At 43.1% G+C, this 24,146-nt stretch overlaps 1 protein-coding gene across 4 annotated transcripts in view; it reads right to left on the reverse strand.

Moving 5' to 3' along the window:
- The window catches only part of LOC122559556 (rho GTPase-activating protein 8-like), a 108,783-nt gene extending 86,589 nt beyond the window's left edge, over positions 1–22,194 (reverse strand). For 2 of the 4 annotated variants that reach the window (XM_087997390.1, XM_087997389.1), the window contains exon 1: positions 21,880–22,194. The gene's annotated coding sequence lies outside the window, so the exon portion shown is untranslated. The remainder of the gene's footprint in view (positions 1–21,879) is intronic. The other 2 variants (XM_043709223.2, XM_043709222.2) reach the window with 1 other exon arrangement.
- Positions 22,195–24,146: the final 1,952 nt, after the last annotated feature.

Here is a 24,146-nt window from a genome sequence, read left to right on the forward strand (position 1 = left end):
TAATTGTAAAACTGAAGAGCTGCAACAACAAACTCGATCTAAACAATCTGGCATTTTTGTCCTTAGATTTTTCCACAAATATCAATGGGTTATGGGCGGCACGGTGGCACAGTGGTTAGCACTGTTGCCTCACAGCGCCAGAGACCCGGGTTCAATTCCCGCCTCAGGCGACTGACTGTGTGGAGTTTGCACGTTCTCCCAGTGTCTGCGTGGGTTTCCTCCGGGTGCTCCGGTTTCCTCCCACAATCCAAAAAATGTGCAGGTTAGGCAAATTGGCCATGCTAAATTGCCCGTAGTGTTAGATGAAGGGGTAAATATAGGGGAATGGGTCTGGGTGGGTTACGCTTCGGCGGGTCGGTGTGGACTTGTTGGGCCGAAGGGCCTGTTTCCACACTAAGTAATCTAATCTAATCTAATCTAATCTAATGATCAGTTCAAGGTTTGTGCAAAGATTTGTAGCTCGGGTGCTCGTTGTTCGCCGAGCTGGGAATTTGTGTTGCAGACGTTTCGTCCCCTGTCTAGGTGACATCCTCAGTGATTGGAAGCCTCCTGTGAAGCGCTTCTGTGATCTTTCCTCCGGTATTTGTAGTGGTTTGAATCTGCCGCTTCCGGTTGTCAGTTCCAGCTGTCCGCTGCAGTGGTCGGTATATTGGGTCCAGGTCAATGTGCTTGTTGATTGAATCAGTGGATGAGTGCCATGCCTCTAGGAATTCCCTGGCTGTTCTCTGTTTGGCTTGTCCTATAATAGTAGTGTTGTCCCAGTCGAATTCATGTTGCTTGTCATCTGTGTGTGTGGCTACTAAGGATAGCTGGTCGTGTCGTTTCGTGGCTAGTTGGTGTTCATGGATGCGGATTGTTAGCTGTCTTCCTGTTTGTCCTATGTAGTGTTTTGTGCAGTCCTTGCATGGGATTTTGTACACTACGTTGGTTTTGCTCATGCTAGGTATCGGGTCCTTTGTCCTGGTGAGTTGTTGTCTGAGAGTGGCTGTTAGTTTGTGTGCTGTTAGGAGTCCTAGTGGTCGTAGTAGTCTGGCTGTCATTTCAGAAATGTTCTTGATATATGGTAACGTGGCCAGTCCTTTGGGTTGTGGCATGTCCTCATTCCGTTGTCTTTCCCTTAGGCATCTGTTGATGAAATTGCAGGGGTATCCGTTTTTGGCGAATACATTGTAGAAGTGTTCTTCTTCCTCTTTTTGCAGTTCTGGTGTACTGCAGTGTGTTATGGCACTTTTGAACAGTGTCTTGATGCAACTTCTTTTGTGTGTTGGGGTGGTTGCTGTCGTAGTTCAGGACTTGGTCTGTGTGTGTGGCTTTCCTGTATACCTTTGTGGTGAATTCTCCGTTCGGTGTTATGATCAGTGTATACGATTGTCTCAAATGCATTGCTGGTAATATAAACACTGAAACGTTGTAATGCCAACACCAAGCTCAACGTCTCTTTCCCCACCATTGAATATTTCTGCTGATGAATGTTCAACTTCCTGGAAAAATATCTGATGGGTCTCTCTATCCCTTTGTCATCCTCCTGCAGGAGCACCGCACCGACACCCACATCAGTTTAATGTGGATAAATGTATGGTTATCCACTTTGGTGGCAAGAACAGGAAGGCAGATTACTACCTCAATGGAATCAATTTAGGTAAAGGGGCAGTAAAGAGAGACCTGGGTGTTCTTGTACAGCAGTCAATGAAGGCAAGCATGCAGGTACAGCAGGTAGTGAAGAAGGCTAATAGCATGCTGGCCTTCATAACAAGAGGGATTGAGTATAGAAGCAAAGAGGTGCTTCTGCAGCTGTACAGGGCTCTGGTGAGACCACACCTGGAGTACTGTGTGCAGTTCTGGTCTCCAAATTTGAGGAAAGACATTCTGGCTATTGAGGGAGTGCAGCGTAGGTTCACGAGGTCAATTCCTGGAATGGCGGGATTACTTTACACTGAAAGACTGAAGCGACTGGGCTTGTATACCCTCGAGTTTAGCAGACTGAGAGGGGATCTGATTGAGACATAAAAGATTATTAAAGGATTGGACACTCTGGAGGCAGGAAACATGTTTCCGCTGATGGGTGAGTGCCGAACCAGAGGACACAGCTTAAAAATACGGGGTAGACCATTTAGGACAGAGATGAGGAGAAACTTCTTCACCCAGAGAGTGGTGGCTGTGTGAAATGCTCTGCCCAAGAGGACAGTGGAGGCCCAGTCTCTGGATTCATTTAAGAAAGAGTTGGATAGAGCGCTCAAAGATAGTGGAATCAAGGGCTATGGAGACAAGGCAGGAACAGGATACTGATTAGGAATGATCAGCCATGATCACATTGAATGGCGGTGCAGGCTCGAAGGGCTGAATGGCCTACTCCTGCACCTATTGTCTATTGTCTATCACTGGAATCGATAGCTACCTTGGAAGGCTTCGTGTAATCTGGTGCGATTAATACTGGGGCAGTGGTTAACACAGTTTTTAGGCTGTCAGATGCCTGTCCACTGAAACTTTATGCCCTTTTTTAAACAATTCGGTGAGTGGAGCAGCCACTCTGCTAAAGTTCGGCACAAACTTACGGTAAAATCTATTCGACTCCAGGAACAGTGGTACTGCTTTTTTGTTGACGGTGTGGGAAATTCCCCAATTACTTTCATTTTTGCATCCCGTGGGGGCATTCGTCCATGTCCAATAACATGGCCCAGGAAGGTGACTTGGCCCTTCAACCCACAATATTGTGCCGAGGATTATTCCTAATCTAAAATAAAATCACCTAACCTACACATCCCTCAATTTGTTGCTGCCCATGTGCATGTCCAACAGTCGTTTAAATGTCCCTAATGACTCTGTTTACACCACTACTGCTGGTAACACATTCCATGCATTCACAACTCTCTGTGTAAAGAACCTACCTCTGATGTCTCCTCTATACCTTCCTCCTAACACCTTAAAACAATGAGCCCTCTTGCCCTCTGTTCCTCCACACTGCCAAGAATCTAGGCTTTAATCCTATATTCAGCATTCAAGTTCGACCTTCCAAAATGCATCACTTCGCATTTATCCAGGTTGAGCTCCATCTGCCATTTCTCAGCCCAGCTCTGCATCCTGTCTATGTCACACTGCAGCCTGCAATAGCCTGCAATACTATCAATGGCACCTCCAACATTTGTGTCATCAGAAAATGTACTAACCCACCCCTCAACCTCCTTATCAAAGTCATTTATTAATTTCTCCTTCATCAATTTTAACGGTCCTCTTACTTCATGCCCAAAAGTTAATTCAAACGAACTGAATTCATTCGGTGCATCTCTGATCGCAAACAGTACAAATGGAACTCCCTTATCCCAATCATCTGGATAATCCTGACCATAAGCCCTTAACATGGTCCTCAGCCATCTCTCCAGTGCTCCCTGTGATTCCAGATGGCAGATAGATTTGAATTGCTTTATTCTCAAGTTATTCATAACCTCCTTGAATAGTTTGAATGTGAAGTTTGATCCTTGATCTGACTGGATCTCTACTGGTAATCCGCATCTTGTAAAATAATTTAAGTAATTCTTCTACAACCCTTTTAGCTGTGATGTTGTGTAATGGGATTGCTTCTGGAAATCTAGTCAACACATCCATTATTGTTAATAAATACTTATTCCCACTTTTTGTTTGGGGTAGGGGAGCTACGCAATCAATCAAGACTCTTGTGAAAGGTTCCTCAAATGCTGGAATAGTTATTAAAATTACTGATTTAATTACTGATTTTATTACCGCCTGTGGTTTTCTGATTAGCTGACATGTATGACATCTGGCAAAATTCAACTACATCTTTGTGTAGTCCAGGCCAGTAAAATGCCTTTGTATTTTAATCCTTAATCAACCTCTGATCATTTTGTATGCTCTGAGGCAGTTGTCTAACTTCCCTTGTGCTTTTTGTTACTAGTCCAATAAAACTTCCAGACTTGTCTGGTTTTCCTACATCTGGCTTCTTCCTAGCCCACCACTGTCATTTCCTGTGGCCCACCTTATTACAATGAAACGCTGGTGCTTTTTAACTTCTTTGTCCCCCTCAAGGGTTTCTTTTTTTACCCTGTGGTAAGTAATGCTTATGATCTTCACTGAGATCTATCTATCCCTTTCCAAGTGAGGATGTCTCTTTGCCCCAATTTCTATCCCTCATGGACTGAACTTAATTCTGGAAGCCAAACCATGTTTTATGGACCAGCTCATATTCATCAGCCACTTCAGCTGCTAACCTCGCTGTTTTACTCTCTGCTCTTCCACATGAACTCGCATTACTTCCTCACTGAGCCTATCCTCAGCCTTTATCTCCAGCCTTTTAAGCTGGCTTTCCTTTATAAGTGTCAGTCTTTGAAGGTCAAACACTTTCTTTTCCTTTCTCTACTCTCTCCTGCTTTTAACTATAACTCAAACTGTTTCATTTCTGCTGCCCTTTCCCTATCTCTCACCTCTAACTCAAGCTGCTTCATTTGCAATTGAATTCTTGCCATTGCTATAGATTCTGATGGTTTCTCCAGCAAGTTTAAATGCGGATCTACTGCTGTAATTATCTACCCTTTCATCACAGAAGCAGGCAGTTCCAATACCAGCTTCTCTGCTAATTCCTGCAACCTGGTCTTATTCATTTTTTGCAAACCTTCCCAAGTCATCGCATCCACATCCAGAAAACCTTTGGCGACTGAAAGAGCCATTATTATCCTCAAGCTTTGTCTACCCAACCAAACCAATACCCGAAATAAAGACACGAGCACCTACCACTCGCTGTTTAAAATCCCGCAAAGGGCCCCAGTCTGCTATGGACTAGGCCAGACCACTCAAAGCATTCTTAAGCAGGCAGCTCAGACCATAACCTTGCAAATTGTTTCGGTAAATGTACAGTGAAAATTACCCGGAGTAAGTTAGCGAGGTTGACTACTAGATTTTCAAAACAGACAAACATGTATTCACAAAATTACACAATGAAACACAAAGAACAGAATAAAGAACCCCTACAGAACTCAGCCTATCCAACTAGACTTAATTATGCTGTTCTGAATATACACAACTGTCCCCAATAAGCAAACTCCCTTTAAAACCCCAGTATAAAGTAGAACACATGCTTACAAGTTGAAGTTGAAGGGCAGAAAGAGTGAGAGCGAGAGCGAGACTCCACACAGCTCCCTGTTGAACTCCTCCCCAGTTCAAGACTGAACTAAAACTGCTCAGTTCAGCTAGCTGGAGAGCTGACCACTCCCCTTTCATTATACAGGTCACTTCTAAAACATGACCACTTTGGCCTGAAGTCTCATCTATTTACATATAAACAAAAGGCCTCTCAAAATATTTTTCATCTCTGTACCATCCCAGACTGATCGAACCCGGCCCGGTTTATTACCCCTCCGATAAAAATCAAGGACAGAGTCTCCTTGAGCCAAGGAACAGCTTTTAGGAAAAAAAAAGGGACTAGCTTTATGACACACTGTACTCCAGCACAGGAGAATTTGTGACAATAAAAGGATATATTCGAAAGAGGGATATTCTATTCTATTTCCAGAGAAAAAAGGAAGAAAGATACCATTGCCTTCAAGATATATACCTCTGCAGATTTCAAAGGATCTTTAATGGCTATTATAATCATGTTTCTTAAGCTAAATTCATGTTTCAAACTATCCGTTTTATTTCTTAAGCAATGTGTGTTCATCTACAGTCAAGTAGTGTGGCACTGGAAAAGCACAGCAGGTCAGGCAGCATCCAAGGAGCCAGACAGCCGACGTTTAGGGCATAAGCCCCGCATCTACAGACAAGATTTTGCTCATTGTCAGGACTCACCCAACATGTCCCCTGGTCTTTTCTTCATGTTTTAAACAGACCATGTGGACTTCCCACTCCATCCCCTTGAGAGAGAATGTGTTTGTGAGGGAGTGTAAGAAGAATCAGTTATTTTAGAAAGAGAATTTTAAAATGAATGACAAAGCTGCAATGTCAAAAGTGGTGATAGGTAGAAAAAAAAAATAGGCATTGCACAAGAACGCCAATGCTTAGAGGTGGAGACTTTCCTGATTCCTCAAGGGGAAGGCAGGGTTCGGCCAGTGTTAAGCCAGAGATTTTAAACAGATATGGATAAGTACTTCAAACTTGAAGGACAGGGTGCAGCAGAGTCAATAAAAATCAAATTTTGGGAGGACAAGTGACTGGATAAAATGTAGAAGCAATTAAATGATGGTACGGTGGAGAAATCTAGATGGGAATGGAAGCAGAGAAAGAGGAACAATTATTGAAGGTGCTTTAGTGATGTTTGAGTAAGGAGGAGTCATTCCATCTTGGAATCATTTGCTGGAAGTGAAGACTGGAATGGTAAGGTCCTGGGAAGTGCTGCTGAACAGAGGGACCTTGCAGTGTAGGTTCATAATTCCTTGAACGTAGAATCGTAGATAGGATAGTGAAGAAGGCATTTGGTATGCTTTCCTTTGTTGGTCAGAGAATTGAGTAGAGGAGTTGGGAGGTCATGTTGCAGCTGTACAGTACATTGGTTAGGCCAATTTTGGAATAGTGCATGCAATTCTGGTCTCCTTCCTACCGGAAGGATGTCGGGAAACTTGAAAGGGTTCAGAAAAGATTGATAAGGATGTTGCAGGGTTGGAGGGTTTGAACTATAGGGAGAGGCTGAATAGGCTGGGGCTGTTTTCCCTGGAGTGTTGGAGGCTGAGGGGTGACCTTTTAGAGGTTTATAAAATCATGAGGGGTATGGATAGGAGAAACAATCAAGGTCTTTTCCCTGGGGTCGGGGAGTCCAGAACTAGAGGGCATATGTTTAGGGTGAGAGAGAAAAGATATAAAAGGGACCTAAGGGCCAACTTGTTCATGCAGAGGGTGGTGTGTGTGTGTGTGTGGAATGAGCTGCCAGAGGAAATGGTGGAGGCTGATACAATTACAACATTTAAAAGCCATGGGAGGTCCTCGTGTTGGATTGAGGTGGACAAAGTTAAAAAAAAAATTCACACAACACCAGGTTCTCATCGAACAGGTTTATTTGGAAGATCATAAGGCACAATTTGTAGCAAAAGATCACAGTATCATGCAATTAAAATGATATATTGAACAAACTTTGATTGCTATTAAGTCTTTCTTATTTCAGCATAGGTTGCAGGTTTCAGTTCATGAATATGCAAATCCCAGAACTTCTTTTAAGTTACCTTCTTGAGATAACGCAAGGTTTTTTCATAAAAACTTCTGCCAAAAAGTGTTAAATAACAAGTTGGAAGGTAACAGCATGAACAATGACCCGCAGAAAAAGAAGAAAAATGGCTGTGAGATGATAGCGATGAGATTGGGGTGGAAGGGTTGGAACTTAAAGTCTAAAGTAAAGATGAAACCTTCCATTAATCATCCTAGCACTCAGCTAATACATAACAAGTAGCTAAACTGGTGACATGTAGAATATCAAAATATCAAAAGCATAAGTAAAGCATATCTTTGAACAGCTAATCTTGATTTTTTTTACATTTCCCAAATGTAGCAAATTAAATGGCAATCCTGTTTTGTCAACTAGCATCAAGAAAACATTCTACGAAGCAGCTTGGTCAGATCAGAGTGAACCTGGCACACCAAAGAAAAATGCTCTACAGAGGTATTTAAAGGATGGATGATACTAACATGACAGACAATTGCTGAACATCTTGCCAAATAATTTTGTTTTTGCAGGATTTGGCAATTTATGACTCAGTGTTGCTTTTAGTAAAGCAGTATGCTGGACACATGAAACACTTATGTCATTGAGGTAAAAACAATGACTGCAGATGCTGGAAACCAGGGTCTAGATTAGAGCAGTGCTGGAAAAGCACAGCGGTTCAGGCAGCATCCGAGGAGCAGTAAAAATCGACGTTCCGGGCAAAAGCCCTTCATCAGAAATACAGGCAGAGTGCCTGAAGGGTGGAGAGATAAGTGAGAGGAGGGTGGGGGTGGGGAGAAAGTAGCATAGAGTACAATAGGTGAGTGGGGGAGGGGATGAAGGTGATAGGTCGGGGGGAGGGTGGAGTGGATAGGTGAAAAAGAAGATAGGCAGGTAGGACAAGTCATGGGCACAGTGCTGAGCTGGAAGTTTGGAACTGGGGTGAGGTGGGGGAAGGAGAAATGAGGAAAATGTTGGAAGCCCACATTGATTCTCTGGGGTTGAAGTGTTCGGAGGTGGAATATGAGGCGTTCTTCCTCGAGGCGTCTGGTGGTGAGGGAGCGGCGGTGAAGGAGGCCCAGGACCTGCATGTCCTCAGCAGAGTGGGAGGGGGAATTGAAATGTTGGGCCACAGGACGGGGTGGTTGATTGGTGCGGGTGTCCCGGAGATGTTCCCTAAAGCGCTCTGCTAGGAGGCATCCAGTCTCCCCAATGTAGAGGAGACCGCATTGGGAGCAACGGATACAATAAATGATATTGGTGGATGTGCAGGTGAAACTTTGATGGATGTGGAAGAGCCCTTTAGGGCCTTGGATGGAGGTGAGGGGGGAAGGTATGGGAACAGGTTTTGCAATTCCTGCGGTGGCAGGGGAAGGTGCCAGGATGGGAATGGTGGGTTGTGGGGGGGCGTGAACTTGACCAGGTAGTCACGGAGGGAACGGTCTTTGCGGAAGGCGGAAAGGGGTGGGGAGGGAAATATATCCCTGGTGGTGGGGTCTGTTTGGAGGTGGCGGAAATGTCGGCAGATGATTTGGTTTATGCGAAGGTTGGTAGGGTGGAAGGTGAGCACCAGGGGCTTTCTGTCCTAGTTACGGTTGGAGGGGTGGGGTCGGAGAACGGAGGTGCAGGATGTGGACGAGATGCGTTGGAGGGCATCTTTAACCACGTGGGAAGGGAAATTGTTGCCTCTAAAGAAGGAGGCCATCTGGTGTGTTCTGTGGTGGAAGTGGTCCTCCTGGGAGCAGATACGGCGGAGGTGGAGGAATTGGGAATACGGGATGGAATCTTCGCAGGAGGTAGGGTGGGAAGAGGTGGGTTTGTAAAAAATGTCAGTGTCAAGTCGGTCGTCATTTATGGAGATGGAGAGGTCCAGGAAGGGGAGGGAGGTGTCAGAGATGGTCCAGGTAAATTTAAGGTCAGGGTGGAATGTGTTAGTGAAGTTGATAAATTGCTCAACCTCCTCGCGGGAGCATGAGGTGGCGCCAATACAGTCATCAATGTAGTGGAGGAATAGGTGGGGAGTGGTGCCGGTGTAATTACGGACGATGGACTGTTCTACGTAGCCAACAAAGAGACAGGCATAGCTGGGGCCTATATATGTGTGCCCATGGCTCCCCCTTTGGTCTGGAGGAAGTGGGAGGATTTGAAGGAGAAATTGTTAAGGATGAGGACTAATTCAGCCAGACGAATGAGAGTGTCAGTGGAAGGGTATTGTTGGGGACGTCGGGAGAGGAAGAAACGGAGGGCTTGGAGGCCCTGGTCATGGCGGATGGAGGTGTAGAGGGATTGGATATCCATGTGAAGATGAGGCATTGGGGGCCAGGGAAATGGAAGTCTTGGAGGAGGTGGAATGCATGGGTGGTGTCTCGAACATATGTGGGGAGTTCCTGGACTAGGGAGGATAGGACAGTGTCGAGTTAGGTAGAAATGAGTTCAGTGGGGCAGGAGCATGCTGAGACAATGGGTCGGCCAGGGTGGTCAGGCTTGTGGACCTTGGGAAGGAGGTAGAACCGGGCAGTGCGGGGTTCCCGAACTATGAGGTTGAAAGCTGTGGATGGGAGATCTCCTGAGGTGATGAGGTTCTGTATGGTCTGGGAGATGATGGTTTGGTGATGGGGGGGGTGGGGTCATGGTCGAGGGAGCAGTAGGAAGAGGTGTCCTCGAGTTGGCGTTTGGCTTCAGCGGTGTAGAGGTCAGTGCACCAGACTACCACTGCGCCCCCTTTATCTGCCGGCTTGATGGTGAGGTCGGTTTTGGAGCAGAGGGATTGGAGGGCTGCACATTGTAAGGGTGAGAGGTTGGAGTGGGGTAGACAGGTTGAGGTGGTTAATGTCCCGGCGGCAGTTGGAAATGAAGAGGTCGAGGGCGGGTAATAGGCCAGCACGGGGTGTCCAGGTGGATGCAGTGTGTTGAAGGTGGGCGGGAATCCTGATTGTGAAAGTAAGCTCGGAGGCCGAGGTGGCAGAAGAAGTGTTCGACGTCACGTCGTGTATTAAATCCATTGATGCATGGACGGAGGGGGATGAAGGTGAGTCCTTTGCTAAGGACTGATCGTTCGTCCTCAGTGAGGGGGAGGTCTGGAGGGATGGTGAAAACTCGGCAGGGCTGGGATCTGGGAGTGGGGGCGGAACTGGTAACTGGTGTGTGAGTGTGGTGTTGGGGGGGAATGGGAGTGGAGTCATGAGGAGGGGTGGTGTTCTCCTCAGGATTCTGGGGGGGGTATTGGTGATAGTGGGATCTGTGGGGGGCATGTCAGCAGAATGCAGGTGAGTGGTGTTGGTGGGGGCGGAAGTGGTGGCAAACACAGCAGTGGGGGGGCGCGGAAGTCACTGAGCGTGTGACATCAGCGATGATGTTGGGGCAGAATGATGTCACGTGTGGTGCATGAGGAATTGAGAGGGGCGGAAGTGCCTGTGGAAGCGACCATGATGGGGACGGAAGTGACATCATCAATCAGGGTGGGCTTATGTCATAGAGTCACAGAGATACAACATGGAGGCAGTTCCTTCGGTCCAACCCGTCCATGCTGACAGGTATCCTGAATTAATCTAGTCCCACTTGCCAGTATTTAGCCCATATTCCTTTAAACCCTTCCTACTCAATACTTCTGGCAGCTCATTCCAGACACACACACACACACACACACACACACACACACACACACACACACACACACACACACACACACACACACACACACACACACACACACACACACACACACACACACCCCTCTGTGTGAAAAAGCTTGCCCCTTAGGTCCCTTTTATATCTTTCCCCTCTCACCCTAAACCTATGCCCTCTAGTTCTGGACTTGTCCACCCTAGGGAAAAGACCTGGTCTGTTTATCCTATCTCTGCCCCTCATGATTTTGTAAACCTCGATAAGGTCACTCCTCAGCCTCAGACGTTCCAGGGTAAACAGCCCCAGCCTATTCAGCCTCTCCTTATAGCTCAAGCCCTCCAACCTTGGCAACATCCTTGGACATCTTTTCTGAATCCTTTCAAGTTTCACAACATCCTTCCTATAGCAGGGAGATCAGAATTGCATGCAATACTTCAAAAGTGGTGTAACCAATGTCCTGTACAGTCGCAACATGACCTCCGAACTCCTATACTCAATACTCTGACCGATAAAAGAAAGTATACCAAACACCTTTTTCACTAACCTATCCACCTGTAACTCCACTTTCAAGGAATTATGAACCTTGAAAGTGGAGTTACATTGTTTAGCAACATTCCCCAGGACCTTACTATTAAGTGTATAAGTCCTGCTAAGATTTGTCTTTTCAAAATGCAACACCTCACATTTATCTAAATTAAACTCCATCTGCCACTCCCCAGCCCATTGACCCACCTGATCAACATCGCATTATGTTGCAAGTATCAACATCATGGCTTGCAAATAAAGGAATTAGCAGGGGCCCTCGATCCCAAATTGCTCAGATTTGTTGTGGAAGCAAGTGGAAAGTGGCTGAAGCTCATCAACCCACTGAGGAACTTCCTCAATAACAGGAACCAGCCATTCTCACAACAAATCTCAAGACCAACGTTATCCCTAATGCTTAAGATCCTGTGAATTTTCAGCGACACGGAATCGATTCAGAAAACCATACAGCCTAGATATGGGCTCGTGTTAACAAGCCTACCCTTGGTGCCAGGGTACGGTGCTCCAGACAATGATGGGCATGACAGGCACCTAATATACATGTTGGCAGTAAAAGAATAATAATAATTAATTTTTAAAAATGGTTCATCAAAACACATCAGATGATGACACCTTTTCCTAACTAATTATCGTTAGGTCTTGTTCCGCATCCAGGAATTATAACTTTTCTCCAGACATTCACATTTGCTGGAGACTGCAATGAAGTTAAAAACACTAGCGCTAAGTAATGGTGGTGAGAATAGTAGAAGCAATTGGAGGTGGGGAGGTCACAGCATCATTCAAGAGGCAAATTGCAAAACCATATTAAACTACATTACCTCAGTGAAACTTTTTCTGCAAGTAATTGTATCAATAAAGTCATCCAATATTCAGCCAACTGGAAAAGGAGGACAGCAAATCAGGAAGATTGACTTGAATTATGAGATTGCTGCACTAACAAAACAGGGTGCTGTTAAAAAATCTTTCGGCCAAAAGTACCATTTCTGGACAAAACCTTCACATTTCGTAAACTACAAAAAAAGTGCTAAGCAGGCACTGTCAAATCATTTCTTAAAAAAAAAAATGCTTAAAATCAGATTTTGCACAATTTTTTATGAGTCAGCTCTTTCCCAAAGAATATTAAATGTAAGCTTTTTATTGCATATACATTATTAAGTGGAAAGTGATGGGGAATGGAATACAGTTTACTTCTTAATAAAACTGAAACAAAACCATAGTCTTTAGACCTTATACTATTAAAGATCCTCATGTCTTCTTCAAAAGGAAAGTCATTGTCTATGAAGACACCTTGTCCTATTTACATAATTTCTTTATAACTTAAATTCCCTGTATCTTTATCCTATTCCATTAATAACCGATTTCAAAGTCTTCAGATGCTTGGGTCTGTCTTCCTAGAATTTCCTTCTCAAGCCTAAACTCTTCACCCGATCCTTTAAAAAGAAAATCAACCTTTCGGCCCAATGTCTGATTTTTTTTAATTTCCCCTTTACAATTTGTTTTAAAATCATAATTAGTCTATCTGAAAATAGTTAAAAATCACAACACCAGGTTATAATCTAACAGGTTTATTTAGATGTACAAGCTCTCGGAGCGCTGTTCCTTCACCCAAGCATCTGAAGGCTAGCTACCTGATGAAGGAGCAGCGTTCCGTGAGCTTGTACATCCAAATAAACCTGTTGGACTATAACCTGATGTTGTGTAATTTTTAACTATGTACAGTCCAGTCCAACACTAGCACCTCCATACTTGAAAATAGGTGCTGCATTTCGAATGAAAATGGGCTGATCAGACTCCAGCATTTTCTGGGTGAAGCAAAGGTAGAGAAGCTTCCAACAAAAAGCAATTGCCATTCATCCTTTTTAAAATTTAATTGTGCAAAACAAAGTCCTCAAGAAAATGGAAAATAGCTACAGGGGTGGACTTTGTAGTGTTCTGACATGTTATCTGACGTACATTGGTAAGGCACGAAAGAGCAGAACAACAAAGTACCTTTAACAAAAACAATACCCGAAAGGTGCTCTACAAGTAAACACTCCAGAAACAGCCATTAGGTTGGAGCAGGACGGGACCATTCGCCGCCAATTAGCCACTGCCCTTTCACCTCTGAGGACGATCCACCACCACCCATTGGCCACTGAGGACGATTCACCAGTTCGCCACTGCGTCAATTTTGGTTTTTGGAACAAGAATTTTTAGTATGGAAACAGATATTATTAGTAAACGTGGAAATAAGAACTTTTACCACGATGGTTTGATATATATTTTTGATAAACTATCCAAGAGTGATTCAAGTATTAAGTTTTGGTGATGTGAACAAAGGGGCCGATGTAATGGACAGATCCACACCAAGAGTGGCACTGTGATAAAAACAATTAATGGACACACATTCTCCTTCTGCAGCAAGTGTCCAAGTTGCGAAAGTGAAAACAAGTTTAAAACGTCGTGCAGAAGAATCGCAGGAAGTACCTAGTGTTGTTATCAATGAATGTGTAGCTGATGTCCCTCAGTCAGTCCTAGCATCTTTACCGACGACAAGCAGCATGAAGAAAATAATTCGACGAAAAAGGAATGATATTAGTTTAGTGCCACCAAACCCTACTGATCTTCAGCATTTGGTGATTCCAATTAGATACAAAGTATATAAGCCAGATAACGGAGCAGAAGAAAAATTTCTTTTGGCGGATAGTGGTCAAGGAAGTAATCGAATAATCATATTTGGTAGGGAATCTTGGATACATCATTTAGCAGAATCCACCTTGTTTTTGGATGGTACTTTCAAAATAGCCCCTATTTTATTCTCTCAGGTATATTGTATTTTAGCAAAAAGACTTGATGGGGTTCATCCAATATTGTATATACTTCTACCAAATAAGCAACGTTCAACGTATGTATGCATGTTTGCAATGGTGAAGTCCTTGGTACCTAATCCCAGACCACAGTATATCCATTGGGACTTTGAGCAGGCAGCTATCAGTGCTATGAGAGAATGTTTTCCCGAAGTTAGAATTAGGGGCTGTTTCTTTCATTTGGCGCAAAGTATGTATAGACATATTGCTGCAGTTGGAGCAACTCGTCAATACAACACTGATCCTGATTATGCTTTAAAAGCAAAAATGATAATTGCTTTGGCTTTTGTGCCACTTACTGACCATGATAACTACGTAGAAGCACTCACAGATTTTTTGTCTCAAGAACTACAACCAATACTAGATTGGCTTGAATTTAATTATATTGGACTCTACAACAGACGTGGCAGTAGCCGAAGGGCACCTTTGTTTCCCCATGATATGTGGTCAGTCTATGAGACAACAATAAGTGATGAAGATCGCACAAAACAAAAATCACACTGAAGCCGCTCATCGGAGAATTGCTTTTGAACTCGGAGCTCACCACCCAACCATATGGAAATGTATTGGAACGTTAATGAAAGTGCAAAAGGGGCATGATTTATAAATGGAACAGCTGATAGCGGGTTACCCACCACAAATAAAGGTTAAAAAGTATCGAGACGCAGACGATAGAATAAAAAAAATTGTTGAATACGGCGAAAGAGATTGTTTGGAATATCTTAGAGGAATAGCGTATAACTATCAAATGAACTGAAATTTCATTATTTAATATTAAATGTGAGATTTTACTGCCATTATAAAGATTTTAAAAATATATTTCCTTTCTCTGGTTAAAGGAAAGTCATTTTTATATATAAACCAATAAAATGATATTTATTTTACCTCTTTTTTTAAATCAATATGTACTATATAGTTGCATAAATAAAGTACATATATACATTTCCGGTGGGGAATAGTCTCCAGAGGTCAAACGACCCCAGTGGAGAAACGCTGGTGGCGATCCGGCAGTGGCTCATCGTCACCAACCCAGGCTGGGGAGGGAGAGACAAGGACAGATGATAAAAGACTTTGGCTATTCCCAACAAGAAGGCATTTCCATCCTCCCTTGGCATTCAGTTAGCACCCATCAACATCGTTTTGAAGCTATTGACCAGCAATTTAATTGGACTCTGAAATCCACATGAATCCTGCAACTACAAGAGCAGGTCAGGAGCTGGTTGTTGTTTAGTGAGTAACTCACATCCTGAATCCCCAATGTCTTTCTTCCAGTTACACATCGCAAAGTCAGGAGGAGGATGGAATATTTATTATTTTCTTGTACGAATTCTTGTCAAACTGGAGTTTACACCATTCGGGAAAGAAAGCCTGCTTGATCAGCACTCACCAGAAAAATTCACTCTTTCCATCACTACAAGCTCTTGAAAATGGTGCATTGCATCAACTCCCCCAATCGCCCAGGAGCATAGGAACAGGAGAACACCAATCTGTTCATTGAGCCAAGCCCTCATCACTCAATTAGATTGTGGCTAATCTTCATGGCTCAATGCTACTTTCCTGCACAATTTTCAAATCCTTTAAAATCACTCGTGTCTGAAAATGTCTCAATTTCTGTCTTAAATACGCTCAATAACTGAGCTTCCACAGCACTGCTAATTCCAAGAAGTCACCACTCTCTGAATGAACAAATGCCCCATCACATCTTAAATGTCTTAACCCTTATCCTGGTCTAGAATCATGAAGCAAGAGAAAAATCTTTTATATTCACCCGGACACGCTCGAAGAATTTCTGCAAAGTTTCAATCAGGTCACCTCTTACTTATGAAATTCGAGGGAATTCAGACCTGATTCCTCAAGCTCTCCTCAACAACAACCTGCCACCCCACAGATTAATTTTGGTGGACAGCCACTGCACTCCCTCTATCGCAGACAAGGGAACTAAATCTGTGGACAATATTCCAGGTGATTTCTCACTAAGGGAGTATAAAACTGCAGCAAGACATTGTTACTCAAATCCCCACTTTGAAGTGAATGCTAATATACCATTTGCCTTCCTAATTCTTTCTGCACATACCCGCTGGCTTCTAGTGAGTCGTGGACAAGAACACCCGAACTTCCCAATCTCTCTCCATATAAAAATTATTCTGCCTGTTTTTCTTATTAAAAAGGGAATAATTTCACACTTCTGTCCAGTTTATTTGTTTGCCATATTCTAGCCCATTCACTTTGTCTGCCCAAGTCCTATTGAAGCTTCCTTGCATCGCCCTCAACTTACATTACACCAAACTGGGTGGCAATCTGCAAATGTGGAAATGCTATAATTGGCTCCCACACCCAATCATTTATATATGTGCTGTGAACTGATGCAGTCCTAGCTCTAGGCCTTGCAGTACTCCACTATAAACAGCTTGCCACTCAGAGAATGAGCCATTTATTCCTACTGTTCTCTTTTTACTCACCAATTCTTAAACTGTACTGGAATGCTCCCTGCAATCCCATGTGCTTTGAAGTTTAATGATTAACCTTCTTTATGAGACCTTATCAAAAGCCTTCTGCTAATCTAAATGCAACCATAGCCATCGACTCTCCTTTGCCACTGCTAAAACAAAGATCTTAAAAACCTCCAAGTTTGTCAAATATAATTTCCCTTTCATATATCCATGTTGACTATGCACAATGTTGACATTCTTTTTCCAAATGTTCAGTTATCAGAGCCTTTATAATAACTTAATATCAATTTGAGGGAAAATGTCAGAAACCATTAGGTCTGTGGTTCTCCTCTCTCCCTCCCTTCTTAAACAGTAGGGTCAGTCTTCCAGTCAGCAAGGACCTTTCAGAATTGGAAGGTAATCACCAATGCATCCAATATCCCTCTAATCAACTCCTTCAACACTCTTGGATGAAACGTAGCTGGTCCGGGAGATTTATCAGATCAGCTAATTTTTCCAAGTATCACCTCTCTACTAATACTAATGTCTTTTAGCTCTTCATTTACACAAGTCCTAGTCACCCAGCATTTCTGGGGAGATTCTCTGCATCTTCTTCTATGAAGTTAAAACGTAAAGTAATTGTTTAGTTTCTATTACTTTTACGTAGACTTTCCAAAGCTCAACGTCCACCACCCAGAAGGACAAGGCCAGTACTGGCATGGGAATATGGTAACTTGCATATTCCCTTCAAAATCATACATCACCCTGACTTGGAATTATAATAATTGTTTCTTCACTGTCAAAAGGTCAAAATCCTAGAGCTCCCTAACAAATGTATTGTGAGAGACCGACAGCACAGACACCAGAGGTACAAGAACAGGGCTCATCTCTATCTTCTCCAGAAACATAAGGGCTGGGCAATTAATACTGGCAAATAATGAACAAGATAAATGGTTGGGGTGGGAAGATTGACAAAAAAAAATTTCTTCCAAGCAGCTTCTTGCATTCAATCATAACACATAGAATCATTGCCACAAGATGCAACTTTGACACAAAAGAAATCTCAATACTTTTAGAAGTGAACACCTTCCCCCATGTTCTTTATCCAGTCCCTCACCCCTGGCTCTGTTAACACATGGACTGCTTTCAGCACAGTCAGGCCATTCTCACCTACTCATGGACTCCACCATCAGCTTTTCTTTCTTCTTGGATTCCCATTCTCCTTCCATCCAAGATGGAAGAGCTTCTCTGCCAGAGATTGTCTGCTCTGACTGCTCTTCCTTTCCATCTCTTTTCTTTTATTGTTAATTACTTACCTTGTCCTGAGCTTGGATGGCATTGGTGAGAGCCCAGTGTGTGGACGTGCCGGGCCCAGGGTGCAAACTGCAAACAGGCCCAGCCCAGAGGAGAGTGAGCCCTGTCTTAGTTTTCTGCAGCAAGCACAGGACCTGGAATCAGCAGCTGTTACATCAGCAGAGGCAACATCGGCCAAGTGACGGCTGAAGGGCATCGCGGCAATATCGGTGAGGTGGGCCCAGGGCGAGAGGTATGACTCTGACATTGATTGGTATGGTACAATTGGCAAGGAGGTGATGGTGAAGGAGTATCGGCCCAGCAGCAAAGATGGTGCCTGAGGATTAGCAACTTTGACGTTGGTTGGGACTGGTGTAGATGCCAGTGAAGTGCTGCCGGCGAGATAACGTACAGCCGTCATTGAGGGTGATGAACTGGTTCAGGGCTAATGAATTCTCTTCAAGCTATATCAGTTTTTTCCCCCTTATTCTTAAATGATTCAAAATGTCACCATTTTGTGGTGACAGATGAAAGTTTTTCCACTGTATTTTATTGTATTCTTACTGCAAAATAAACGTGACAATAAAATCAAAACCAACTCCATCCCTTTGTCTGCCTCTGCATTCCACTTATTGTATACTCCTTAACCCATCCCCCAACCCCTTGTATTCAGCACACATACACCACCTTTTCCTAGCTATTATCAGTTCTCAAGAAGGATCACTGGACCCAAAAAATTAACTCTTCTTTTTCCTCCACAGATGCTGCAAGACCTGCTGAGTTTCTCTGGCAATTTCCATTATTTTCTCATGAATTTGTGGCAGTTGTATACTATGCTTTAAATCAGAGGTCATCAACTGGATATATTTATTCACTGGCAGATGCTACACAATAACATATTCTGCCTCACTAAGACAAGGGGAATTAAGCTTGTAATTTCTTCCACTACACAACAATCAGTGACTTGTTTTGAACTTGTTGGAGCTTGCAATGCCTCAACCACAGTATTCATTTGATCAGAAATAATGTCATCACCATAGAAAGTTTTATTTTTTAAAACATTTTAACAGAGATGGTGTCATCATAACATATCCCAATCAATCAATGGAACTGTTTCCTTTTTAAAGTTTACTTTGAAAACCCATACATTCTGATTTTAGCACCACATCTTTCGTTCTACCTACAGTAATTTGATGACACTGATGTGAATCATGACTCCTGGCTGTCTACCCTCACACCCTCAGGGTAATCTGCAGTCATCCATTATCCTGATACTAGGTAGGTAATAAACCATCCTGATTCTAGTCTGCACAACAGTCAATTAAATATCCTATTACTATTGCTCTTATGGTCTTCCTCATGCTCTAACTGAGCCACTGTGCCATCACATGCACTATCATTCAGAACCAAACACTGGCTGGGGAATGAAATGCACTCCTGCACTACCTGCCTACTTCTTCCTGATGTCTAGTGATCACCCTTTGTCTCTCTCCGTGCATATGTTTAAGCTGCAGGGTGACCATGTCTGTAAAGTTGCTAACCAGCAAGGTCTCAAACCTCATGGAGAGATTGCAGTGACGCCAGCTATAGCTCACGCACTGAGCTCATAGCTTGAGATGCTGCAGCCAACAACATTTCCTGTATATATGATTACCCAGCATATAGGAAATGACAGGAGTTCACACGTGGAATAGGTTGTGCACTCTAAGGGTCAAAAGCTGCCCTTCCATTCACACAGCACAGAAACAGACCCTATGGTCTAAGCAGTCCATGCCAAACATAATCTCAAACTAAGCTAGTCCACCTGCCTTCTCTTGGCCTACATCCCTCCAAACCTTTCCTTCATGTACCTATTCAAATGCCACTTTAATGTTCTAATTGTGCACAGATCCACCACTTCCTCAGGACATTAATTCCACATGTGAACTATTCTTGGTGTAAAACATTTGCTCCTCACCTCTTAAAATCGCTATCCTCTCACCTTAAAAATGTGCCTGTAGGATGGGAGCCATCAAGACTAGGGAAAAGACAACTATCCTTAATACTATCTATACCTCATGATCTTATAAATTTCTATCAGGTTACCTAATAACATCCTATGCTCTAGTGAAAAAAATCCCAGCCTAAAAGCCTTTCTTTATAACTTAAACCTTCCACTCCTGGCAACATCCTGGTAAAATCTTTTCTGAATCATCTCCAGCTTAATAACATCCTTCCTATAACTGGCCGAATCTATCAAATAATAAAAAAAAGCTTTTAAAAAAAAAATACTCATTAGCTACTCACATTTTCGGTTATCCTTAAACACTGATAGGTTAATTGATTTTTTTATTCTTGCATGGGATATAGGCATCACTGACTAGGTCATCATTTCTTGCCCATCCCTAACTGCCCTACTGAACTGCTGCAAACCCAAGTAGCAGGTACACCCACAGTGCTGTTAAGAAGAAAGTTCCGTGATTTTGATCTAGCACCAGTGAACAAATGGCGATTTGGTTCCAAGTCACGATGGTGTGGGGTTTAAAACGGAACTTGCAGGTGGTGGTGTTTCCACACATCCATTTCCTTTGCCTTGGTGGAGGTCAGGAGTTTGGAAGATGCTGTAAAGAAGCCTTGGTGAGTTGTTCTTTCTCTAAATGGTATACATTGCTGCCAATTTCCAAGCTCCTTAAACCAACTCTTCAACTTTGGGGAAAGAGAAACAAAGCCAAAATACTTACTAAATGATCAACTCTCTTGGCCTTCCTGTGATGTCAGGGGTCTCTCTACTGTCTTGTGTCAGTGCTCCTGATCTATTTCACCCTACTTAGTCTGCTCATAGTGATCTTGTAGGAGAAAGTGAGGACTGCAGATGCTGGAGATCAGAGCTGAAAATGTGTTGCTGGAAAAGCGCAGGTCAGGCAGCATCGAAGGAGGAGGAGGATCGACGTTTCAGGCATGAGCCCTTCTTCAGGAAGAAGGGCTCATGCCCGAAACGTCGATTCTCCTGCTCCTTGGATGCTGCCTGACCTGCTGCGCTTTTCCAGCAACACATTTTCAGCTCATAGTGATCTTGATCAGCTTTTTGACGAATCTGACTTGTTTCCCAGTGACCGCCATTATTCTAGTGCCTGAACACCAGCCAGTACTAGTACTGTGGAATCCGCACTGGGCAAACATTGATTGGTGGGCAAGATATAGGTCGACTCCAGAAGCCCTTTGGTTATATTGCCTGTTGTTACTTACCATCACTGCTCATTGCAGGTATGGGGAGAAAAGGGGTGGCACTGTGGCTCAGTGGTTAGCACTGCTGCCTCACAGCTCTAGGGACCCAGGTTTGAGTCCAGCCTTGGACAACTGTCTGTGTGGCGTTTGCACATTCTCCTCACATCTGCATGGGTTTCTTTCCACAATCTAAAGATGTGCAGGTTAGGTGAATTGGCCATGTTAAATTGCCCATTGTGTTCAGGGATGCGTACAGGTGGTGTATTAGTCAGGAGTAAATGTAGAGTAATATGATTGGGCAATAGGTTTGGGTGGGATACTCTTCAGAGGGTTGGTATGGACTTGTTGGGCCAAAGAGCCTGTTTCCACACTGTAGGGATTCTATAGAAAACTCTTGCCTCCCACACAAAGCAACTAAATGTTAATTATTGAAGAACTTGGCACAGCTTCAAACAACATGGAGTATTTTAAGATATGATATACTTGCTAACAATGGCACAACTTGTGCTGCTAATGGACACGATTGGTGACTTGCCTCATCAGCACCTCTCCAAGTTACATCAATTATAATTGTTTATTTTGTAACAGTTTCTGAAAATAGATCTTCAATTTCGAAAATATTTGGTGGTAACATTCTTTTGTAAGGCACTTGAGAAACATAGACATTTCTTATTAACCAATGTAAACCTTTTGGGAGACAATAGTAGACTGTAACAGTTTTTATCTATTGCAACATAAGAACATTTACTTAAGCTTCCGGGCCCGGACTTTACACAGTGCAGACTAAATAGTAAAGCCTGGGTTTTACCTGTACCGACTGTCCGTCCAGGTAACCCCTGAGAAGCAGCTCCCTAGACAGCGTGTTGTTGTTCTCCCTTCCGTTGCACAGAAGCAAACTCTAGAAGGACTTTCGAAATGCGAGGATTGTCGAAAGAGGTGAATCACATAAACCTCGGCAAAAGCAGCCCTTCAAAGAGTGAACGCCGAACTCAGCCGGTTGGCAAGGAGACAGCATGCAGGCAAACACAAGTTAGCCAAAAGTCCAACACCACTTAGGACCTGTTGGGAGGGGAGGGGGCTTTCCTAACTCTTCACTAAGAGCAGCAACAGCTCAACGCTGGAGCTGGTATTTCCGACACACCTCCTCCAACACATTCCACCAGCTATTCTTTTTAAAGGGAACGATTTCTATTTTCTTTAGCCGACTGAAAATGCCCTTAATGAATTCCTCCCCACTGGGAGGCGGTGGAAGTAAGAGAGAAAACAACTTGAGACAATCGGCATTTGTTTTGCTGATTTCACATCAAATCATTGTCAGAAATTCACCAGTCAGGCTGAGTATTTCTGCACCGTCATGCTTTCAAAAAGTTAAAACTATTTAAAAATAAAACAATTTAAATAAAGTGCCTTTAAAAATTAAGTCAAGAATAAACAGGTTCCATATGTTCTTTGAAATTGGGGTATTAAACTTGTAATCATCATGAATAATATTAGGTAGTGATTTTATATTTTGTGGAGGGAAATCAGAGTTACGTTATGAGTAGAGTGACCCTTCTTCAGTTATAGATGTTGCCAGACCTGCTGAGCTTTTCCAGCAATTTCTATTTTTGACCAAAGAAACTACGTTATTTCCAATGTTAACAAATGTCTCTGATTTACAGCATCCACAGTTCTTTCGGTTAGTTACTTTTGTCTAAGTGCATTAATGTACAGCTATTACTACTTTTTAAAGGCATTATCTGGGGCAAAAATGAAACTGATGTTCAGGCTATTTCACAGATGCTGCCTGACCTACTGAGGTTCTTTAGCAATTTTTGGTTTTGTTTCAGATTTCCAGCATCCAGCAGTCTTAGTTTAATTTGTTCAGACTATTTTCTGGGTTTCAGCAAAAGCCTTGACAATGTTTTGCAATCTAATAAATTACCCTTTCTCGTGTCCCATCAGAGACGGACACCTTAAACAGTTAATTTGCATTTCCAGTGGCCAAATTGAAAGAAGTACACACTAGATTTCAGGTTTTAAGACCGTTGCAATAACAAAATCAGAAAGCAACATCAACTAGATATCATTTATAGAATCCTTACAGTGTGGAAACAGGCCATTCAGCTCAATAAATCCATACCAACTCTCCAAAGAGCATCTCACCTACACACTCCTCCTTTTCCCTGTATTTCCCATAACTAATCTACCTAACCTACACAGTACAGGTAATTTAGCATGGCCAATCCACCTAACATACACATCTTTGGACTGTGGGAGTGAACTTACACAGACAAAGGGAGAATGCACAAACTCCACACAGCCACCCAAGGCTGGAATTGAATCCAGGTTCCCGGTACTTGTAAGGCAGTAGTGCTAACCACTGAGCCACCATGCCACCCACATACACATACACACACACACTCCAGACATTGCATTGAACAATGAAAAATGGTTCACTTTATTTTCGAAGGATTTTTAAATCGAATGCCAGCAGTAAGACAAGGACAAATCTTTAGAATACATCTCACTCACTGGACTTTGCTCCTCCTCCTATATCCTGTGTGGTACCATGCAATCTTATGACTGAGTCTTACCCCACTACCCATGGGTCACACCATAAAATAAAGCATTTTTTCCCCTACCAAGCTGGCTAATTTAATACCTTATCTATAACAAGTAGACAAAATCACAGCTTTTTATCAAAACCAAACATATTCAATAAAGGTGCAACAATGTCCATCATCACTATAGAAGTATAGCTTATCCCTCAAAACACACAGACACACACTCAAACAGAAAATAAGAAAAAAAGGATTTCTCTGCAGAGCTTGGCTTTCTGGGAAAAAAAGACCAATGAGTTATTTTTGAAGGCAAAAGGAAAAAGTGTAATGTTATGAAGATGTGGGTGTCCTGTAACTTTAAGAGAGTTAAAATCTAGCAGGACTATCTGACAGCACCAAGTGTTCTGAATAAGATTCAATGTAACATGTGGTCTGGCAGCTAGGGTAGCTGGTTGCCTGATGCCAAAAACAAATTTGAATTATACCAATCAATTTAAATCATACCCCGAAAAATACCAAACTCCAATCAAGT

Source organism: Chiloscyllium plagiosum, unplaced genomic scaffold (genome assembly GCF_037043375.1).
Source record: "Chiloscyllium plagiosum isolate Xiang-an unplaced genomic scaffold, Cpla_swu_hap1 HiC_scaffold_19, whole genome shotgun sequence".
Classification (NCBI taxonomy): Eukaryota; Metazoa; Chordata; class Chondrichthyes; order Orectolobiformes; family Hemiscylliidae; genus Chiloscyllium; species Chiloscyllium plagiosum.